Below are 20,974 nucleotides of genomic sequence, written 5' to 3' on the forward strand. Positions count from 1 at the left end.
ATCAGATCACATTACAGATGGTTGTGAGCCACCATGTGGTTACTGGGAATTGAACTCAGGACCTCTGGAGGAGCAGACAATGCCCTTAACCTCTGAGCCATCTCTCCAGCCCCCGGTTTCTTTTACTTTTACTTTTGTGTGTGTGTAAGCCACATATGTGTGGGTGCTTGAGGAGGCCAAAAAGAAGGTGTTGAATTCCCTGGAGCCATCAGGTATGGATGCTGGGAACTGAACTCTGGTCCTCTGGAAGAACAGCAAGCACTCTTAAAATTTCTCCAGCCCTTAAATTAAAAAAAAAAAAAAAAAGATCAAGACACAATACTTAATCACTCTCAACCTAACAATAAATTCCATAGGGACCCAGCACTCAGGAGGCAGAGGCAGGTAGACTGCTGTGAGTTTGAGGCCAGCCTGGTCTACAAAGCAAGTCTAGGACAGTAAAGGCTACAGAGAGAAGTCCCTGGGGGTAGGGGGCGGGAGAAATCCATAGAAAACAGTTGTTGAAATTTAAGAATTCAAATTAGGGACTGGAGAGATGGCTCAGAGGTTAAGAACACTGTCTGCTCTTCCAAAGGTCCTGAGTTCAATTCCCAGCAGCCACATGGTGGCTCACAACCATCTGTAATGAGATCTGGTGCCCTCTTCTGGTGGGCAGGTGTACATACAGGCAGAACACTGTATAAATAATAAATAAATAAATCTTTAAAAAGAAGAATTCAAATTAATAAGTTAAATACATATAATACTCAAAAAAAAAAAAAAACCCAAGAAGTTCCAGTACTTGGGAGGCAGAGGATCTCTGTGAGTTCAAGGCTAGTCTGTTCTACAAAGAGAGCTCCAGGACAGCCCGGTCTACACAGAGAAACCCTGTCTCAAAAAACAAAAACAAAAAATTGAACAAGAAGCCACTTTCATAATTTCAAGATAGAAAAACACATTTTTTTAAAAACTCAACACTGGTCTTGTAGCAGAAAAGACTAAAGGAAAATATTGGAATGCCAAAAAATGTAAAATCTACATGCAGAAAACTGCATAAGATAGGCTGAAAGACACATGGATAATTCATAGTTCACGAGTGTTAAGAGAAATAATCAGAAAGCCGGGCATGGTGGCACACACCTTTAATCCCAGCACTTAGGAGGCAGAGACAGGCGGATTGCTGTGAGTTCAAGGCCAGCCTCATTTACAAAGTGAGTCCAGGACAGCCAAGGCTACACAAAGAAACACTGTCTCAGAAAATAAAAATAAAAATAAAAGGAGAAACAATCAAAACCTGGGGAAGCGGTTCAGTGTGCACACATAAGGATGATTAGGCAGAAATGGTGGGGCAGGCTTGTAATCCCAGCACTTGGGAGATAGACAAAAGGATCAGTTCAAGGTCATCCTTAGCTACAGAGCTTTGAGTTTGAGACAAGCTCAGACCCCTCCCTGTTCAACCTTTTACAGCCAAAGAAATGAAAACCAAACCATGTTTACTAGCACTTGCCCAGCACAAGTGAAGCTCTGGGTTGATACCAGCACTACAAAAGCAAAACAGGGGTTGAGGATTTAGCTCAGTGGTAGAGCGCTTGCCTAGCAAACACAAGGCCCTGGGTTCAGTCCTCAGCTCTGGAAAAAAACAAACACTCCCCCCCCCCCCAAAAAAAAAGCAAAACAGTCTTACTGGAGTAACCGTCTCAGTTACTAGTCTAACCATTTTCCTTGGCCTACCTGATTAAATCCCTTCAAATGGGTGCCAGGAAGACTGAGGGGCACAGGAAGGTAAATGACTTACCCAGGGTCAAGCAATCTTGCCCCACAATCACATTGTGTATCTGAATAGTGTATCCAGACCACGTCTCCACCTGTCAGCCGGGGAACACATGAAAACACAAGACTCAGTATTCTCAGAACCACAAGGAAACCCCAAGGCACAATGGTGCACACCTGTCATCCCAACACTCAGGAAGCAGAAGCAGGTGGATCTTGGTGAGTTGGAAGCCAGCTTGGTTTACCCAGTGAGTTCCAGGCCAGCAAAGCTATTCAGTGAGACACCATGTCAAAATCAACTACTTTGTGCCCATACACTCATCATATGTGGTACTGTGTCACATGGGACATTTTCACAAAAGTATACTGTATATGGAGCACAGTTGCCACCACTACCCCACAATTTCTTACCCCACATTCAGGAGAGCCTTACACACCCTACCTACATCCATGATTTTATGTATCTAAAGCCTGGAAACCACAAATGAAAGACAGATTTTTGTTTCATTTTGGGGATTTTGTTTGTTTGATTTGGTTTTTGGTTTTTCAAGACAGGATTTCTCTGTGTAGCCTTGCTGTCCTGGACACACTTTGTAGACCAGGCTGGCCTTGAACTCACAGAGATCTGCCTGCATCTGCCTCCTGAGTACTGGGATTACAGGCGTGCGACACCACTGCCCAACTCCATCTTGGTTTTGGTTTTTTGAGGCAGGGTTTCTCTGTGTAACAGTCCTGGCTGGCCTGGACTCACTTTGTAGACAGGTTGGCCATAAACTCAAGAGATCTGCCTGCCTCTGCCTCCCAAGTGCTGCGATTACAGGTGTGCACCACCCCCCCCCCCAACTCTGTTTTGGTTTTTAGATACCACCTAATGTAGCCCAGGCAGGCCTTGAACCTACTATGTGCAAAGGCTAACTTAGAATTCTTGATCTTCCTGTCTCCATGCCCTGACTGCTGGGATCACAGCTATGTGCCATTCTTGAGCACAGCTGGTTCCGGGAACTGGTGTGGTAAATGTGCATATCCTTTAACTCTGCTGTTCCATTTCTTAGAATCCCTCCTAAGGCAACAGCGGACAGGGGTGCAGAGATGTACATACCAGCACACTTTGTGCATAACACCCAAAATATAGCAACTAAAAGTCTACATTCAGCCATTCAGTGCTTAAGCATCGAGTGCATATGAAGCGTTGTTGCAAACAGGTGCTGAGAAGTACCTTAAAAGGAGGAGAAAAGCTCTCCGCCTGGAGCTTGGAGCCTATTGGAAAGGTACCCCTTTAATAAACAAATGGAAAAAGTGTGTAATGAATTAAACAGTATAAAACGTTACAGATAAAGAGGGAAGAGACAGATATAGGAACTTTAAAATCCTGAGGGCCAGAGCATGTCCTGTAAACAACATGAGATGGAGTGATTAAACATGATGAGACAAACGCACTATGATGCAACCACTCAGTGAAATAATCCAGCCCTCTATTGCTGCATCCCACAACACTTGGTTCTGGACCCCTGACCAGGGCCCTGAGGGAATGAAGACAGGGTAGATGGGTCAGGCAGGCTGGGCCCTCCCTGAAGGAGCTGCACCTGGAATCCTAGAGCCTGTCCTTGGTACAGCACAGGAGGGAAGGAGCTGACCTCCACAGGAGTCTGTAGGACAGCAGTCACCTGCGTAAACATCAGGGAGGAGCAAGCTGCAGCTGCTAGCTTGCGCACTCTGGTCAGTCGCCAGAGGAAGAAAGCTTAGCCAATTCCGAGCCTGGCCCACGTGGAGAAGGCTGTACCAGTTTCCCATGTATCCGAGGCTTTGGTCCTTGCCCATGTCAACAGTACACATTCACTTAGGACTTTACTTGCTCCCTATAATCTATTCTGTACTTGTCGACATAAAAAGATGCCTTTTGATTATTTGTTTTATGTTTATTTATTATTTGTTACCAGGGTTCTTCCTCTGTAGCCTAAAACTGGCTATCTAAATCAGATTGGCCTTGAGCTTACAGAGATCCTCTTGCCTCTGCCTCTCAAGTTTTGTGCCATGATCCCAGGCATGAAAAGGTGTTAACTGTTGTTCTTTTTCTAAGGATTTTATTTATTTATTATTATGAATACAGTGTTCTGCCTGCATATACACCCATAGGCCAGAAGAGGGCAGTAGATTACATTATAGATGGTTGTGAGCCACCATGTGGTTGCTGGGAACTAATAAACACCTCTGGAAGAGCAGCCAGTGCTCTTAAACTCTGAGCCATCTCTTCAGCCTGTAACTGTTCTTTTCTTTTCCCAAGACTTTATTTATTTATTGTATTCTGAGTGCTTTGTCTGCATGTACACTTGCGTGCCAGATGAGGGCATCAGATCCCAGTGTAGAGGGCTGTGAGCCACCATGTGTTTGCTAGGAATTGAACTCAGGACCTCTGGAAGAGCAGATAGTGCTCTTAACCACTGAGCCATCTCTACAGCCCGTCACTGTTGTTCTTTAAAGATTTTTGTTGTTGTTCTTTTTTATGTGTATAGATATTTTGCTAGCATGATGTCTGTGTACCACATGTGTACCGTGTACTAGGAGGCCAGAAGAGGACATCGGACATCAGTTCTCCTGGAGTGGGAGTTGCAGCCAGTTCTAAGTTACCTTATAGGTGTTGGGAAACTAACTCAGGTCCTTGGGAAAAACAAACAGCGCTCTTAAGGGCTGAGCCATCTTTCCAGCCACAAAAGGTATCTTAACAGTCAAGTTAAATAAAATCAGCCACAGGGCACAGGGCGAATCCAAACCTAACACAGAGAGACCGTCTCTAAAAACCAAAAGAAATAAGTAAGTAAGTAAATAAATAGAACCAGCCATCACCCAGATAGGCCCAGTGCTAGGTGGGGAACTGGGCATGGGTTCCCACCCGTAACCCAGAAGCTATCTACACTTGGCATCCACCTGCAAAGGAAGTTATTTTCTTTTTTTGTTTGTTTGTTTTGCTTTGTTTTTCGAGACAGGGTTTCTCTGTGTAGCCTTGGCTGTCCTGGACTCACTGTGTAGACCAGGCTGTCCTCAAACTCAGAGATCCACCTGCCTCTACCTCCCAAGTGCTGGGACTAAATACATGTGCCACCACAGCCTGAGGGCGGAAAAAATGTTGTCAAATAAATAAGTAAAATCAGTCAGATGTGGTGATATTTGCTTGTGATCCTAGCCAACAGGTGACCAGGCAGGAGGATCTCAAGCTTGAGGACAACCTGGGCTACACCTGGGCTCAAGACAAGCAAAAAAAAAAAAAAAAAAAATCACAGTAGGGAGCATGCTCATAATCTACTAATAGCTGGAAGAGAGGAACCACACATAGAAAGGCAGAAATATTAGCAGAGGTCTAAGCAGAGCGCCATGCCAGTGGCCCCCTACCCACCTCCTCCACCTCCACTGTGTTCCAGGACGTAAGGACAGCAAAGGCAAAGCCTTCAAGTTATTTCACAGCCCCGATGCGCCCTCTCTTCCAGCAGGCAGACTGCTGCCGTTGAAACAGGAGCGGAAGAAGGTGAAGGTGGAGCCCTCAGCCAGCTGGGCGGGATGAGGAAGGCAGGTCCCGAGCAGCACAACTCCCTAAGGTCCCTAGAGTGTGAAGCCAGGATATTTAGCTCCTTATTTCTTCCCCTCCTGAGCTCCACATGTCTGCAGGAAGCAAGGCTGACACACTGTGAGAAGGCAATAGGCCAGAGGGGAGGAGCATACAAGTGTCTGCCGCTGTGGGTGGTGAGCGCAAGTCTCAGGCCTAGCCTAACTGCTCCTATCACCCCTCCTCCACACAAGCCATGCGCTACTTTGGTAAAGCTGATTCCTGCACAGACCCCTATACCCACTGCTTTGCCACAGCTACCCCAGAAATGCAGGATGTCCTCACTAGAGCTGTCCAGGAAGCTGCTTGGAGCCAAGTGCAATGGCTTACAACTGCAGCACTTGAGAGGATGAGGCAGTCTAAACTACAAAAAGAGACACTGTTGTAAGAAAAACTGAACGGGAGTCAATGAGACATCTCAGTGGGTAAAGGCACATGCCACCAAACCTGCCAACCTGAGTTTAACTGCAATCACCAGAACCCACATGATGAAGAGAATCTGCATAACAAGTTGTCCTCTGACCTCCACACACTCACATACACACAATAATAATAATTTTTTAAATAAAAAATGAGGGGTCTGGGAAGTTGGCTCAGCGGATAAGAGCATAGTCAGCTCCTCCAGAGGTCCTGAGTTCAGTTCCCACCAAGCACATGGTGGCTCACATCCATCTATACTGGAATCTGATGCCCTCTTCTGGCATGCAAGCCTACAAGCAGATAGAACACTTGTAAATAAAATAAATAAAATCTTAGCAGAATTACAAAATAAATAAATAAAACTTAAACTGAGATTAAGGCTGGGCAGTGGTGGTGAACTCCTTTACTCCCAGCACTTGGGAGGCAGAGGCAGGGAGATCTCTGAGCTTGAGGCTAGCCTGGTCCACAGAGAGAGTTGTAGGACAGTCAAAAGTACACAGAGAAACCTTGTCTTGAAAAGCTGTGGCGAGGGGGGGGGGGGGCTGGAGAGATGGCTCAGTGGTTAAGAGCACTCACTGCTCTTCCAAAGATCCTGAGTTCAAGTCCCAGCACCCACATGGCAGCTCACAACTGTCTGACGCCGTTTTATGGTTTGTAGATAGAATGTAGACAAAATAATGCATGCACATTAAATAAGTAAATAAATCTTAAAAAAGAAAAGAAATAAAAGTCAGAGGGCGGAGGGGGCAGAGAGAGACAGGGAGGGAGGGACAGAGAGAGTGGACCCCTGTCTCAAAAACAAAAACAACAAAAGGCCCTTTTTGTTCTGGTCTTCCCAACAATCTTGACACTCTTTCTACCCCCTCTTATGTAATGATCCCTGAGTGACCTAGGACATGTTGTCTGAGTTTGTTATTTTCTTCTTTTTATTTTTATTTTTTGTTTGTTTTTTGTTTGTTCGAGACAGGGTTTCTCGGCTGTCCTGGACTCACTTTGTAGACCAGGCTGGCCTCGAACTCACAGCGATCCACCTGCCTCTGCCTCCCGAGTGCTGGGATTATAGGCGTGTGCCACCACACCTGGCTCTTCTTTTTATTTTATATAATGTTTTTATTGCATTTACATGTGTCTAAAGAGGTAGGAAAAGGGTGGGGTACTGGAAACCTGGAAGTGGAGTTACAGACAGCTGCAAGCCATTATGTAGGTGCTGGAAAGTGAACCCAGGTCCTCTGGAAGAGCAGTCAGGGCTCTGACCTGTCAAGCCTTCTCCCCAGCCCCAGTGCTAAAGGACTGGGGTCAGCACTCTCCTTCCCATCAACCGCTCTAGTTTGCGATCTCTAAAATGAACAGTATGATCTATCTCTTTCCTAGGTGACATCACAACACAGGTGAAAAGCCTCTGTGAGAGGAACGAAGCTGGGCTATTGTGGCATGAGGGTAGCTGAGGCAGAAGGATCATGAGAGACCAACCAGCCTACGTTACACTGTGAGGAGGGAAAAGGAGCAAAGCACTGTGCCACTGTGGCACTTGGGCAGACATTGAAGGCCTTGGAGGCTGTGGAGGAATTCCAGAAGGCTACTGATTCTAAACTGAGGCCCTGTGCAGGGAGCAAGGAGAGGGCCCCTCCCTCTTTTCCCCACCCTGGTTTTTAGAGACCAGGGTTTCTCTGTGTACCCTGGCTGGCCGGGACTTTACAGAGAAAGTTGGCTTCAAATTCAGAGATCTGCCTGCCTCCAGCGTACTAGGCGTCCAGCTGCAAGGAGAGACTCAGATCACATTATAGATGGCTGTGAGCCACTTGAACTCAGGACCTCTGGAGGAGCAGTCAAGTACCCTTAACCTCTGAGCCATCTCTCCAGCCCTCAAGACAGGAATCCTAAAGGAGGACTCAAATGAACTGAGGCAACGTGAAAGAGGGCCTAGGGATTGTGGGAAGCCAGACTGGAGGAGGAAGTCCTTCACTAGAGCATGGTAACCATACAACAACCCTAGAGACGAGTCTCAACTACGCTGGGCAGCATCCAGGGTCTGCATTTAAGCCTGCTTTCTGAGCTGGGCAGTTTTGAGGCCAGAAAACAACAAAAAACAAAACAAAACACAAGACCTGTCTCCTGATACAAAGTCTCTGCTAAGTCTAGGAAGTCCGGGTGTGCAGTGGGAGATGACAACAAGGCCCTCCCTGCAGGCACCTGGGTTCAGCCCCTTTCTATGATAGCTGGTCTACGCATTTTTAAAAAGATTTATTTATTATTATGTATACAGTGTTGTCTGCTTGTACACCTGCAGGCCAGAAGAGGACATCAGATCACATTATAGATGGTTGTGAGCCACCATGTGGTTGCTGGGAATTTAACTCGGGACCTTTGGAAGAGCAGGCGGTGCTCTTACCACTGAGCCATCTCTCCAGCCCCCGTGCATGCTTCTTAAATCCCATCCAGAAATGTTCTTCTTTCCTCCAGAGGGCCCTGACTTGCTTACTTGGCTCCTTTACCTCTTAAATTTTCTCTGACTAATCATATGATACACACACTAAGTTCCTAGGTTCTTTTATTTTATTAATTAATTTATTTATTCTTTTTTTTTTTTTTTTGAGACAGGGTTTCTCTGTGTAGCCTTGGCTGTCCTGGACTAACTTTGTAGACCAGGCTGGCCCCAAACTCACAGCGATCCGCCTGCCTCTGCCTCTGAGTGCTGGGACTAAAGGCGTGCGCCACCACGCTCGGCTGATTTTGTTATTATGGGGTATGGTATGTGCATGTGAGTGTTGGTGCCTGTGGAGGGCAGAGGTCTCAGGTAACCTTGGAGCTGGAGTTAGAGGTGGCTGTGAATTACCTGAATGAAGTGAGTGTAGGAACTGAACCCCAGTTTTCTAGAAGGGTAGTGCATGTTCTTAACCACCGAGCCGTCTCTTCAGGCCTTTAAAAAAAAAAAGTTTGCTGGTCCTTGACAGGTAAAAAACTGACAAAGGCCATGAAGTCAGTGCATCTCAGATATATGGTAATCGGATGATGCCTGGTACCACAATCATCTGAAGGATGCTCAGCCTACACATTCCTGGTCCTCACTCCATACCTGTTAAGTTGAGCATCTAGACTTCTACATCTGCGTCCAGCCTCCACTCTCACTACCACAGCTTCAGACAGATAAGCACATACAATATCTATTTTCTGGTTAATGCCTATCTAATTGATTGACGTTCTCTGAGATCATAGACTTTGGGTCTGGTTAATTTCAGGGTGATTTTATTTCCAAGCTTTTTTTTGGGGGGGGGTGCGCCTTTTCAAGACAGGGATTCTTTGTATAGCCCTGGAGGACACTCCAACTCAGAGTTTCGCCTTCCTCCCCACCCCCCTCAGTCCCACCCCCAGTACTGGGATTAAAGGCGTGCATCACCACGCCCAACTGTTTTTGTTTTTGTTTTTCAAGACAGAGTTTCTCTGTGTAGCCTTAACTATCCTGGACTCGCTTTGTATACCAGGCTGGCCTCCAACTCACAGTGATCCTCCTGCCTCTCCCACCCAAGTGCTGGGATTAAAGGCGTGCGCCACCAGCACCCAGCTGTTTTGTTGTTGTTGTTGTTGTTGTTGTTGTTGTTGTTGTTTTTAATAATAAAGTTAAAATTTTGTTTTGTTTTTTCAAGACAAGAGTTTCTTTGTGCAGCCTTGGCTATTGTGGAATTCACTCTGTAGACCAGGTTGGCCTCAAACTCAGAAATCCACCTGCCTCTGCCTCCCGAGAACTAGAACTGAAGATCTGTGCCACCATGTCCAGCAAAAGTTTAAAAAAATTTTTTAAGTTTCAAAATCATTGCCCTGACAGCTAATAGAGCAAGCTGGCTCGCAACCTTAGTATTAGTAAACTGTGCACAGCTAGAGTCAAGCTGGGGATGCAGTTAGTAATCTGGAATACCAGTCTGAGTGGACGGTGGGATCTAAACAGAAAGGAGAAGTTGGGACATCAAAAGAAAGCTTGGGAGTGCGGAACTGTACACAAAGACAGCGCATCCTGGAAACCAACAACAGTGACCGACCAGGGCCACTCTCTGCTTGGAGGGCAGATGTGCTTCACACGGGACAGAAGACCTGCCTGGGCTCTCCATGCACATCACAGTCCCCAACCTTCCAGAGAGCATACCCTGTCTCAGCAAGCACTGTTCCTGCTCTGACTCCTCTAAGCTTACAGGAGTCCAGGCTGCACAAGAAAGCACGCAGCACACCTCCTAGAGGCCTCTCTGGCACACTAGAGCCCCTGTTCTTGCCATAAACTACAAAGACTACTGCAAGCCTGAGACCCACCACCAACGGGCGGCAAGCCCCTCTTACACTACTGAACCAGGATCTCACTAGCTAGCCCAGACCCTCCTGCCTCAGCCTCCCCAGGCATGTGTTACCAAGGCCTGGCCTCTTACTTCTTCCTGTGCTTCACTGACAGACTCCCACTAACAGCTAGTCCTCTCATGTCCTTCCTCAAAATTCAGAGAGCAATTTCAGATTCTGATTCAATCCAGCCCTAAGCTCCTGTGGAGGCCAGCTCCTAAGTCTGGATCAGAAGGAGGTAGTCTGGGAAACACTCCATCCCTCCAACCACCTAAAGGAGCACAAAGACTACCGCACGCACCCACAGAGGAGCCATATTTAAAGATAAACTAGCTGAGAGGCTTACACACTGGCTCAAGTAAAGGCAGGGTTAAGCCTGACCATTTGAATTTGATCCCAAGGATCCACGCTGTCTTCCAGCCTCCACAAGTGCACTATGGCACCTGCATGCCACCCCACCCCACTCCATGCACACAAAACAGCTAAGTAAACATGGAATAATTGTCTAAAAGATAAGCTAGCTGAATCTGCTGCCTTAAGGAGCTGGAGAGATGGCTCAACAGACATGGCACTTGCCACTAAGATTGACAACCTCAGTTTTATTTCCAGGACCCATATGGCAGAAGAGGAGAATTAATTCCATGAAACTGCCCTCTGACCACCACACATATACAATGGTACACACACCTAACATTTTAAAATTAAAAATGTAATTTAAAAAACTGTAGAAACGGTCACTCTGGTAGTCCAGGTTCCTGAATAAACTGCGGCAAGAAGGGTAAAAAAAAAAAAAAACCGTAGAAACTAGGGAGAGGGTTCAGTTAAAAATATTTGTTGCTCTTACAGAAGGCCCAAGTTAAGTTCCCAGCACCTATATGGCAACTCACAACTGTCCCAGAGGATCTGACTTCCTCTTCTGGCCTCCGGGGTCCTGAACTCACATGGTACCCAAGACATACATGTAGGCAAACTCTCATACACATAAAATAAAAATATATCTTTAAAAAATGTTTGGGCGAGCTGGGCATGGTGGTGCACGCCTTTAATCCCAGAACTCAGGAGGCAGAGGCAGGCAGGTCGCTGTGAGTTCAAGGCCAACCTGGTCTACAAAGCAAGTCCAGGACAGCCAAGGCTACACAGAGAGACCCTGTCTCGAAAAACCAAAAAAAAAAAAAAAGAAAAATGTTTGGGCTAGGTGTGGTAGTACATGCCTTTGATCTTAGCACTCAAGAGGCAAAGAATCTCTGAGTTTGAGGCTAGCCTGATCTACATGAGTTCCATGATAGAGCCAGAGCTACATAATGAAATCCTGTCTCTAAAACAGCCAAATATGGGCTGGAGAGATAGCTCAGTGGTTAAGAGTACTGTCTGCTCTTCCAGAGGACCCAGATTCAATTCCCAGCAACCACATGGCAGGTTACAACTGTCTATAACTCCAAGACCTGACACCCTCACACAGACATAAAGGCTAAAAACTAGTGCACATAAAATAAAAATAAATACTTTAAAAAGAAAAATAAATAAATAGCCAAATAACAACAACAACACAAAATAGGTTCCTGGCAGCAGAGACTGAGGAGGGAAAAGGAAAGATGGGTTTCTGGGAACTTTAAAGGAAGCAGAACACCAAGTACAGCGAGCCTCAGGCACTCTCCCTGAAGCCCTGCATGTTAACTACCAGATCTCTCCTATATGACAAAAGTTCAGTCCAGATTAAAAGGCAAGAATGAGTCCAGATGGGGCTGGAGAGATGGCTCAGTGGTTAAGAGCACTGGCTGCTCTTCCAGAGGTCCTGAGTTCAATCCCCAGCAACCACATGGTAGTTCACAACCATCTATAATGTGATCTGATGTGCACTGTATACATAATAAATAAATAAAATCTTTTTTTAAAAAAAAGAAAAAAAATGAGTCCAGCATAGTGGCATATGTCTGTAATTCTAGCAATCAGTGAGGCAAAGGCAGGTGGATCAATGTGAGTTCGAGGCCAGCCTGTTCTACAAAGGGAGTCCAGGACTACCAAGGCTACACAAAGAAACCCTGTCTTGAAAAACCAAAAAGGAAAAAAAAAAAGAAAAGAAAAACCAAAACAAACACACAAAAAAGAAAAGAGAAATCACAACAAACAAAAGGGAAAAAAAAGAAAAAGAAAAGAAAGAAAGAGAAAAATTAAATAAAAGACAAGAATGCTGAGAAAGGAGCCAGGCATGGTGGCACATGGCTGTAACCCCAACACTTGGAAGGCAGAGGCTTATCTCTGGTGAGTTCGAGGCCAGCCTGGTGTACAAAGAGAGTTCTAGGACAGCTAAGGCTACACAGAGAAACCCTGTCTAGAAAAAACAAAAAAGGCTTCTCTCTCCAGGCGTCCTCATTAAAGTGACATCATCTTTGAACCCTGCGTGGCAATCCCTGATGCACCACCGTGATGCCCAGGGAAGACAGGGCGACCTGGAAGTCCAACTACTTCCTTAAGATCATCCAACTTTTGGATGATTACCCAAAATGTTTCATTGTGGGAGCAGACAATGTGGGCTCCAAACGGATGCAGCAGATCCGCATGTCCCTTCGAGGGAAAGCTGTGGTGCTGATGGGCAAGAACACCATGATGGGCCAAGGCCACCAGGGGCCACCTGGCAAGAACACCATGATGCACAAGGCTATTAGGGGCCACCTGGAAAACAACCCCGCTCTGGAGAAGCTGCTGCCTCACATCCGGGGGAATGTGGGCTTTGTGTGCCCCAAGGAGGACCTCACTGAGATTAGGGACATGCTGCTGGCCAATAAGGTGCCCACGGCTACCTGTGCTGGCACCATCGCCCCCTGTGAGGTCACTGTGCCAGCCTAGAACACAGGTCTGGGGCATGAGAAGACCTCGTTCTTCCAGGCTTTGGGCATCACCACTAAAATCTCCAGAGGCACCATTCAAATTCTGAGAGATGTACAGCTGATAAAAACGGAGACAAAGTAGGAGCCAGCGAGGCCACACTGCTGAACATGCTCAACATCTCACCTTTCTCCTTTGGGCTGATCATCCAGCAGGTGTTTGACAATGGCAGCATTTATAACTCAGAAGTGCTTGGCATCACTGAGCTGACTCTGCACTCTCGATTTTCCTAGAGGGTGTCTGAAATGTTGCCAGTGTCTGTCTGCAGATTGGTTACCCAACTGTTGCCTCGGTGCCACACTCTATCATCAGTGGGTACAAGAGGGTCCTGGCTTTGTCTGTGGAGACTGACTACACCTTCCCTCTTGCTGAGAAGGTCAAGGCCTTTTTGGCGGATCCGTCTGTATTTGTGGTTGCTGCTCCTGCTGCTGCAGCCACCACGGCTGCTCCTGCTGCCCCAGCCAAGGCTGAAGCCAAGGCAGAGTCTGAGGAATCAGATGGGGATCTGGGATTTGGTCTCTTTGACTAAATCACCTCTCAAAGCAGCCAATTCAGCCAGCTTAATTTGAGAAACACAGGAATAAAGGCATACTTCTCTTAAAAAAAAAAAATGCTGAGTGTAACAGTAGCTTTTATGCCGGGCGGTGGTAGTGCACACCTTTACTCACAGCACTCAGGAGGCAGAGGCAGGTAGATCACTGTGAGTTCGAGGCCAGCCTGGTCTACAAAGCGGATCCAGGACAGCCAAGGCTACACAGAGAAACCCTGTCTTGAAGGAAAAAAAAAATAACTTTTATTCTCTTGTCACAATTGTTGTCTTAGAATTTTACTATCTCCTTCTGTGGGCCTAATCCTGGTCCCAGCAGCCTGTAGCCTCCGTATAATATAACCTAGCCTAGGATGTTTTCAGACTCTGAGACTTACTGTTTAACAAGCTCACCATTTCTTCTTGTTTCTGAGATCTGGGCTGGCTGGTTTAACTCAACTGTTCTGGCTCAAACCTTTCTCCAGCTGACTTATTTACTCTGGCTTCTCTCTCGGCCTGGAAATGCTCTACTTGGCCTCAAACTAACTCCAGCAATCTGTTCTAATCTGCTGGTTTCTTCGCATTCTCTAACTCATTCCATCTTTACCTGAGCTCTCTCTCTCTGCACCCCATCTCTCTATTACTGTCCTGGTAAAACTGCCTCCTCTCGCTGAAAAAAATTGCCTCATAAGTAGCTTCCCTTTCCTCTCTCTTCTCCTGAGAGTTGGGCATATCCTATTCTGTCAAATCTTCTGACTTGTGACCTTTTCTGCCACTCAATTAGACATTATTTTCAAACATGGGTGCTTCCTTCTACAAACTAACTTTACCTTCATTGTTTGGGATTAGAGGCATGTGCTACCACACCTGGACCTAATACTTGCTCTATCCCAGGCTGGCCTTGAACTCAGATCATTTGATTCTGTCTCCTGGATTGAAGGTGTGTTTGTATTCCGGCCAGACCACACAAAACTAGAAGGTCTTTGGTTGTGATCTCTTGCCAGAACAGCCATGTTCTGAATTAACATTCCTCTACAGTTGAGAAAGGGCCAGTAAGTAAAAGTGAGCATTTACAGCCAAGTTTGATGGACCTGAGGTTTTGTGTTTTTTAAATTTACTTATTTTTTATGTATACAGTGCTCTGCTGGCATGTGCTCCTGCACACCAGAAGAGGACAATAGACCACATTATAGATGGTTTGAGCCACCATGTGGTTGCCGGGAATTGAACTCAAGGACCTCTGGAGGAGCAGTCAGTGCTCTTAACCTCTGAGCCATCTCTCTGGCCTGATGGACCTGAGTTTGATGCTGGAAAGTCACAAATAGAGAACAAACTCCCAAAAGTTGTTCTATGACTCCTACACATGCACTATGGCACTCGTGCACCTCCACACACATACAAACACAATAAATGCTTTAAAAAGTAAACAAAGCCAAGTGTGGTGGTGCACGCCTTTAATCCCAGCACTGGGGAAGCAGAGGCAGGTGGATCTCTGAGTTCAAGGCCAGCCTGGTCTACAAAGCGAGTCCAGGACAAGCAGAGCTGTTCTACAGAGAAACCCTGTCTGGAAAAAAAAAAAAGTAAACAAAAAAGGATATAGAAAGGGAGAAAGGGAGAGAGAGGTGACGGTGGCTGTAATTGTTTCAGTGATCCCTGTGGCTACAATGACTTGTCTTGAGATGCCTGCCTAGCCCTCTACCATCCTGTTCTCAGGTGACCTCAGGGTTTAGCCTTTGGTTTCAACCATGTTCGTGTCGTCCTTTAGGCCTCTACTTCCTACCTTGCTGATTACTGATTCTCTTAGCCAACCATGGGAGCAATATTCTATCTTCATCCTCTGCCTTTCAGCATGCAGGCCCCCTCTAGGGAAAGTCCCTGCCACCCTTCTCCAGTGTCAGGAAAATGATTCAGTGACTCAAGCAAGTTAGATGGTTCATCCTGAATACCAAAGGTGATCCAATAACAGTGACAATAAGCCAAGGATAACTCTACATGGAGACTATAAGCAAATACACAAGTAAGCCAGAAGTCTAGGTACTAACAAGTGCTATACAAAGGATAACAAATGTTATGGGCTGGAGAGATGGCTCAGCAGTTCCAAGCACTTGCTGCTCTTTTGTTGTTCTTTTTTCTGAGACAGGGCTCTCTGTGTAACCCTGGCTGTCTTGGAATTCGATCTATAGACCAGGCTGGCCTCAAACTCAAAGGCCTACCTGCCTCTGCCTCTGCCTCTGCCTCCCTAGTACTAGGACCAAAGGTATGCACCACTACCACATGGCACACTTGCTGTTTTTGCTGTGGACCCAGGTTCAGCTCTCAGCACCCATGTGGCAGCTCACTGTAACTCTAGATCCAAGGTATCCAATAACCTCTTTTTGCCTCAAAGAACACATGGCATGCACATGGGTGCTCCTACATGCACACAGGCAAAACACTTATATACACAAACGAGAATAAAAGAGGAGGGACCAACAAGATGGCACAGCTGGAAAAGGCACTTGCCTCCAAGCAAGATGGCCTGAGTTCAGCCTCAGGCCCCACATGGTGAAAGGAGAACCAAATCCTAAAAGCTGTCCTCTGACCTTGACACATACCGACACAATGTGAACACACACACACACACACACACACACACACACACACACACACACACACACCAGATACCCACCACTAAGTTCTCCCTGTGAACAACTGGAGACTGTAAATCATCCATGTGCAGGTAGTAACTGAAGCTTGCTGAAGGCTGAATTCAATGCCTAGGAACAAGACACCAACATTTAAATCACAGTAAGCATCATCTAAAACTGAGAAAAACCTTCATGTCTCTCAATAGGGAAGCAGCTAAATTAAACACATCACCACGAATTGATGAAATACTACACAGCAGCCACAGAAAATGAAATGACTATTTATTAGCATGGATACTGCTGAGGCCTACGCTTTGTTATTTTGTTTCTTAGACAGTGTCTGACCTGAAGCTTGCTATTATATAGATCAGCCCAGCCTTGAAGTTAGATCCAGCTGTCTCTGCCTCCCTGAGTGCTTGGATTACAAGGTGTGTTCCCCCACAGTGGCCTATTCTTGAGGCAAAGTAGGAATTATGAGAATGGTACATAACACCTGTATCACATGTGGAGCTCGAGGCCAGCCTGCTCTACTGCGTGAGTTCCAGGACAGCCAGGGCTACACAGAGAAACCCTGTCTCAAAAAACAAAAAATCAAAACAGAAAAAAAATATTTTTTTTCTCCATTCATACATTCCAAGCATACTCTCTAGGGAACAGAAATGTGAGAAGGAATCAAAGATCACTATATGTCATATAAATTACTAAATTCCAAGCACGCTGCTGTTTGTGGTGCTGGGGATGAAATGCTCCACCACTGAGCTACACTCCATCCCCAAACACAATGAGCAGAGGAAGAAGGCTACAAAAGACACCTGCTTTAGGTACTGCATTTCCTGTCCCTCCCATCCAACATGGCCTTCATGGTGCCTACATCTGAACACATTAACACAGCCTACCAATGCCATACTCAATCCTGAACCTCTGGGCCCAGGCTAATCTTGGCTACCAATCCTCAGCTGGGGCCTCTGAATGTGGAAGGGAAAACATGCTGGCATCCAGGACAAGGAACAGTTGGTATGGTTTTTGTTTTTCAAGACAGGGTTTCTCTGTGTAGCCTTGGCTGTCCTGGACTCACTCTGTAGACCAGGCTGGCCTCGAACTCACAGGAATCCACCTGCCTCTGCCTCCCAAATACTGGGATTAACAGCAAGCACCATCGCTGCCAGGCCCAGTTGGCATTGTTCCAGCAGAAACAACAAAGGGGAAAGGGAGTCTATGGATGAAAAGCAGCTCTAGAGTACTAGAAATGGAAGTGAGGCTAGGGCAACCTACTGAGTCAGGGTGACCCAGGCTTACAAGAGTTAAATGAAGACCCGGGCTCTGGTGAAGGGCAGAGACAGCGGAGCAGCAGAGAGAAGCCAGAGACTTGGTTAGAAAGGAGAGCCCACAGATGAGACAAGAAGTTGGGATAAAACCTTTTGTAGCAGCCAGGTGGTGGCACACACCTTTAAACCCAGTGCTCGGGAAGCAGAAGTAGGCAGATCTCGGAGTCCCAGGCCAGCCTGGTCTACAGAGGAAGTTCCAGGACAGCCAAGGACACACAGAGAAACCCTGTCTCGAAAAAACCAAACCAAACCAAACCCCTTTTGTAGCAAGGCATGGTGGTGTACATCTGTAATCCTAATGCTAAAGACTGAGGCAGGAGAATTAGGAACTCAAGGCCAGTCTGGGCTAACTGCACAGAGAAACCTGGGGTGGGAGAGGTTCTCTTTCGGAAAGCAAGGCTGAGGTTGTGCAGCCCTCTGGCGACTGCACTCTTAACTTTCAGCTTCCTGAGCATCTAACATATTTGGTTGTGTTTTCCTGGTTACCCAAAGAAATGACACTGCCCAGACCTTACCCAATAGCTGATTCAACACCTCTCGAATCACAAGCTTACATACCAGCTGGCTCTAGGGGGGGAAAAAGCTGGTGTGAGCTGTCAAAGTCCTCTTGGGCCTGACCTCGCCCAATAGGGCAGGTTTCATTTCAAAACCGAAAGGACAGAAGAACTGGGGAAATCCAAAGCTCAACAGACCAGGAACAGGTGGTTCCCATCACAAGAGTCCCAGGCTGGAACTCAAACAGAAACCAGACCACTGATAAGACACGGTTTATGGTGTCTGTCTCCAAGCTTTGGCAGCTGATTAGGTTGTCCAGGATTTACAGCAGGGGAGGATCACACTTATCTAGCTCCAGGCTACTCAATACCTCTATTCTCCAAAGCTGAAGAAACTTTGTGGTTTTACTGGGTTTGAGGATTTCAAGGTAGACCCATTTTCTGGGACATCAGGGCACAGGGATCCTTGTTCCTTCACATGGGCCACATATTAAGTGTAAAATCTTCCTGAGTCCCTACAATGGCTGGCAAAATTCCTGTCTCAGTAAAAAACATTTCAATGTATTCCTAATGACCCCTTGCTATAGAATGACAGCATCAGAGTACAGCTCAGTGGGAGTTGGGTGGTAGTGCCTGGGGTTCCATCATGGCTAGCTGTGTGACTCAAGACACATCACTTCGCTTTTCTGGGTTCAGTTTCAGTCTCCTTGCCTATGACATAAGAAGACTGGAAAACACCTGCACCAAGAAAAGGTTTAAACTCTTAAATCAGGGTTACTGTAAAGAGGCACACATCAGCTGGGGATGGTAGTGCATACCCTTAATCCCAGCACTCGAGAGGCAAAGGCAGGCAGATCGCTGTGAGTTTGAGGCCAGCCTGGTCTACAAAACGAGTCCAGGACAGTCAAACCCTGTCTTGAAAAACAAACAAACAGGGCTGGGAGATGGTTCAGTGGTTAAGAGCACTGCCTGCTCTTCCAAAGGACCGGGGTTCAATTCCCAGCACCCACATGGCAGCTCACAACTGTCTGTAACTCCAAGATCTGACACTCCCACATGAACGGACATAAATTAAAATTAAATAAAATATAAAAAAAGAAAAACAAACAAACAAATAAATTCACAAGCTCCAGCGGTAATGGGCTACTTCTCACAAGGGATTGAAGAAGAGCCAGCACAGGCCACTGGCACTGGCACTGCTACCTCATCTCCATCACTAGAAACCCAAGATACCAGAAAGCTGTTCTATAGACTGTGATCAGTAGTGAGTATCCTAAAACTGTGGAAGATACTATTCACACAGGGGCCAAGTATGGTGAGACATGCAGATCATCCCAGCACTTGTCAGGCTGAGGCAGAAAGATGTAAGAACCTATTGAGAACAGAAGACATCAATACCCATGTTCACTACAGCACCACTGACAATAACTACATAATGCAAGCTACAGCTCTCCAGTAGAATGCTTATCTAGCATTCATGAGGACTTGGGTCTGTCCCATGCCCAGCTCAAAGAGAAACAAAATAATAAATAAATGAATAAATTAAAATTGTTTAAAAGAGGAAAGGAAGTGGGGCAGTAAGAGGGAGGGAACAGGGAAGAAAATGTAAATCATACTATATTCACTCAATAAAACTAAACTTTAAGGGGCTGGAGAGATGGCTCAGTGGTTAAGAGCACTGACTGCTCTTCCAGAGGTCCTGAGTTCAATTCCCAGCAACCACATGGTGGCTCACAACCATCTATAATGTGATATGGTGCCCTCTTCTGGCCTGCAGGAGTACATGCAGACAGCACATTGTATACATAATAATAAATAAATAAATCTTTAACAAAAAAACAAAACAAAACAAAAACCCTAAACTTTAAGTCTGCCTAAACTTCAACATGGTTGAAGCAGGGGAGCATCCTGTTAAGTGATACAAGCTAGACAGGGAAAGCAGGCACTGTGTGATCTTCCCCAGACATGGAAAGCAGGAACATGACCTCATGACAGCCCACAGTGGGATGGTGGTCAGAGGCTGGAGAGGAAGAAATGAGAGGCAGAGAGGTTACAGTTAGGAATATGCAGTTTGATGGTGCAATGCCAAATAGGAAGACTACATAATACGTCATATATTCCAGAAGCCAGAAGATGTTTGATTTTGATTTTTTTTTTTTACACTACAAAGATAGGATTAATGTTTAACAGGATTGCACTGTTTAACCTAATTTTCTTTTTTCTCTTTTGAATTTTTTGTTTTTGTTTTTTTGGTTTTTTTGAGACAAGGTTTCTCTGTGTAGCCTTGGCTGTCCTAGACTCGCTTTGTAGACCAGGCTGGCCTCGAACTCACAGTGATCCGCCTGCCTCTGCCTCCTGAGTGCTGGGATTAAAGGCATGCGCCACCACGCCCAGCTCTCGTTTGGATTTTTTGAGACAGGGTTTCTCTGTGTAGCCATGGCTGTCCTGGACTCACTTTGTAGACCAACTTTCTTTTCTTTTTTTTCCCTAAACAGGATTTTTCTGTGTAGCCTTGGCTGTGCTGGACTCACTTAGACCAAGCTGACCTCGAACTCACAGAGATCCACCTGCCTCTGCTTCCCTGCAGGTTGGGATTACAAGTATACCACCATCACCTATTTAATTTTTTAAATTTATTATTTATTGCAGGGGGTGCTCATGCCATGTGTCAAAGGACAGTCTGTGGGAGCTGGTTAGATGATTCTCCTGCCACCATGTGAGTCCCAGGGATCCCACTGAGCTATCTTTCTAGCCCTCCATTTAAATTGTTAATTCATGGGCTGGAGAGATGGCTCAATGGTTAAGAGTACCACCTGCTCTTCCAAAGGTCCTGAGTTCAATTCCCAGTAACCACATAGTTGCTCATAACCATTTATAGTGAAATTTGATGCCCTCTTCTAGCCTGCGGACAGAACACTGTATACCTAATAATAAATAAATCTTTTTTTAAAAATTGTTAATTTACACACACTATGTATGCCCTTCTTGTATGAAAAACACTCTAAGAACTTTTGAACCCAGTATTTAAAACTAGAACA

At 46.0% G+C, this 20,974-nt stretch overlaps 1 long non-coding RNA gene and 1 pseudogene across 6 annotated transcripts in view; one reads left to right on the forward strand and one right to left on the reverse strand.

Moving 5' to 3' along the window:
- Positions 1–116: 116 nt before the first annotated feature.
- The window catches only part of LOC311587915, a 37,436-nt gene continuing 16,578 nt past the window's right edge, over positions 117–20,974 (reverse strand). For all 5 annotated transcript variants that reach the window (XR_014775999.1, XR_014776000.1, XR_014776001.1 and 2 more), the window contains 3 exons: positions 16,159–16,246; positions 1,775–1,844; positions 117–281 (listed from right to left, as the gene is read on the reverse strand). This is a non-coding gene — a long non-coding RNA (uncharacterized lncRNA). The remainder of the gene's footprint in view (positions 282–1,774; positions 1,845–16,158; positions 16,247–20,974) is intronic.
- LOC311588211 (large ribosomal subunit protein uL10-like) lies at positions 12,410–13,585 on the forward strand (annotated as a pseudogene). Its single transcript has one exon. The product of its transcript is annotated as a large ribosomal subunit protein uL10-like (transcript).

The sequence above is a fragment of the Acomys minous genome (assembly GCF_964271855.1).
Source record: "Acomys minous genome assembly, chromosome: 17".
Taxonomy (NCBI): Eukaryota; Metazoa; Chordata; class Mammalia; order Rodentia; family Muridae; genus Acomys; species Acomys minous.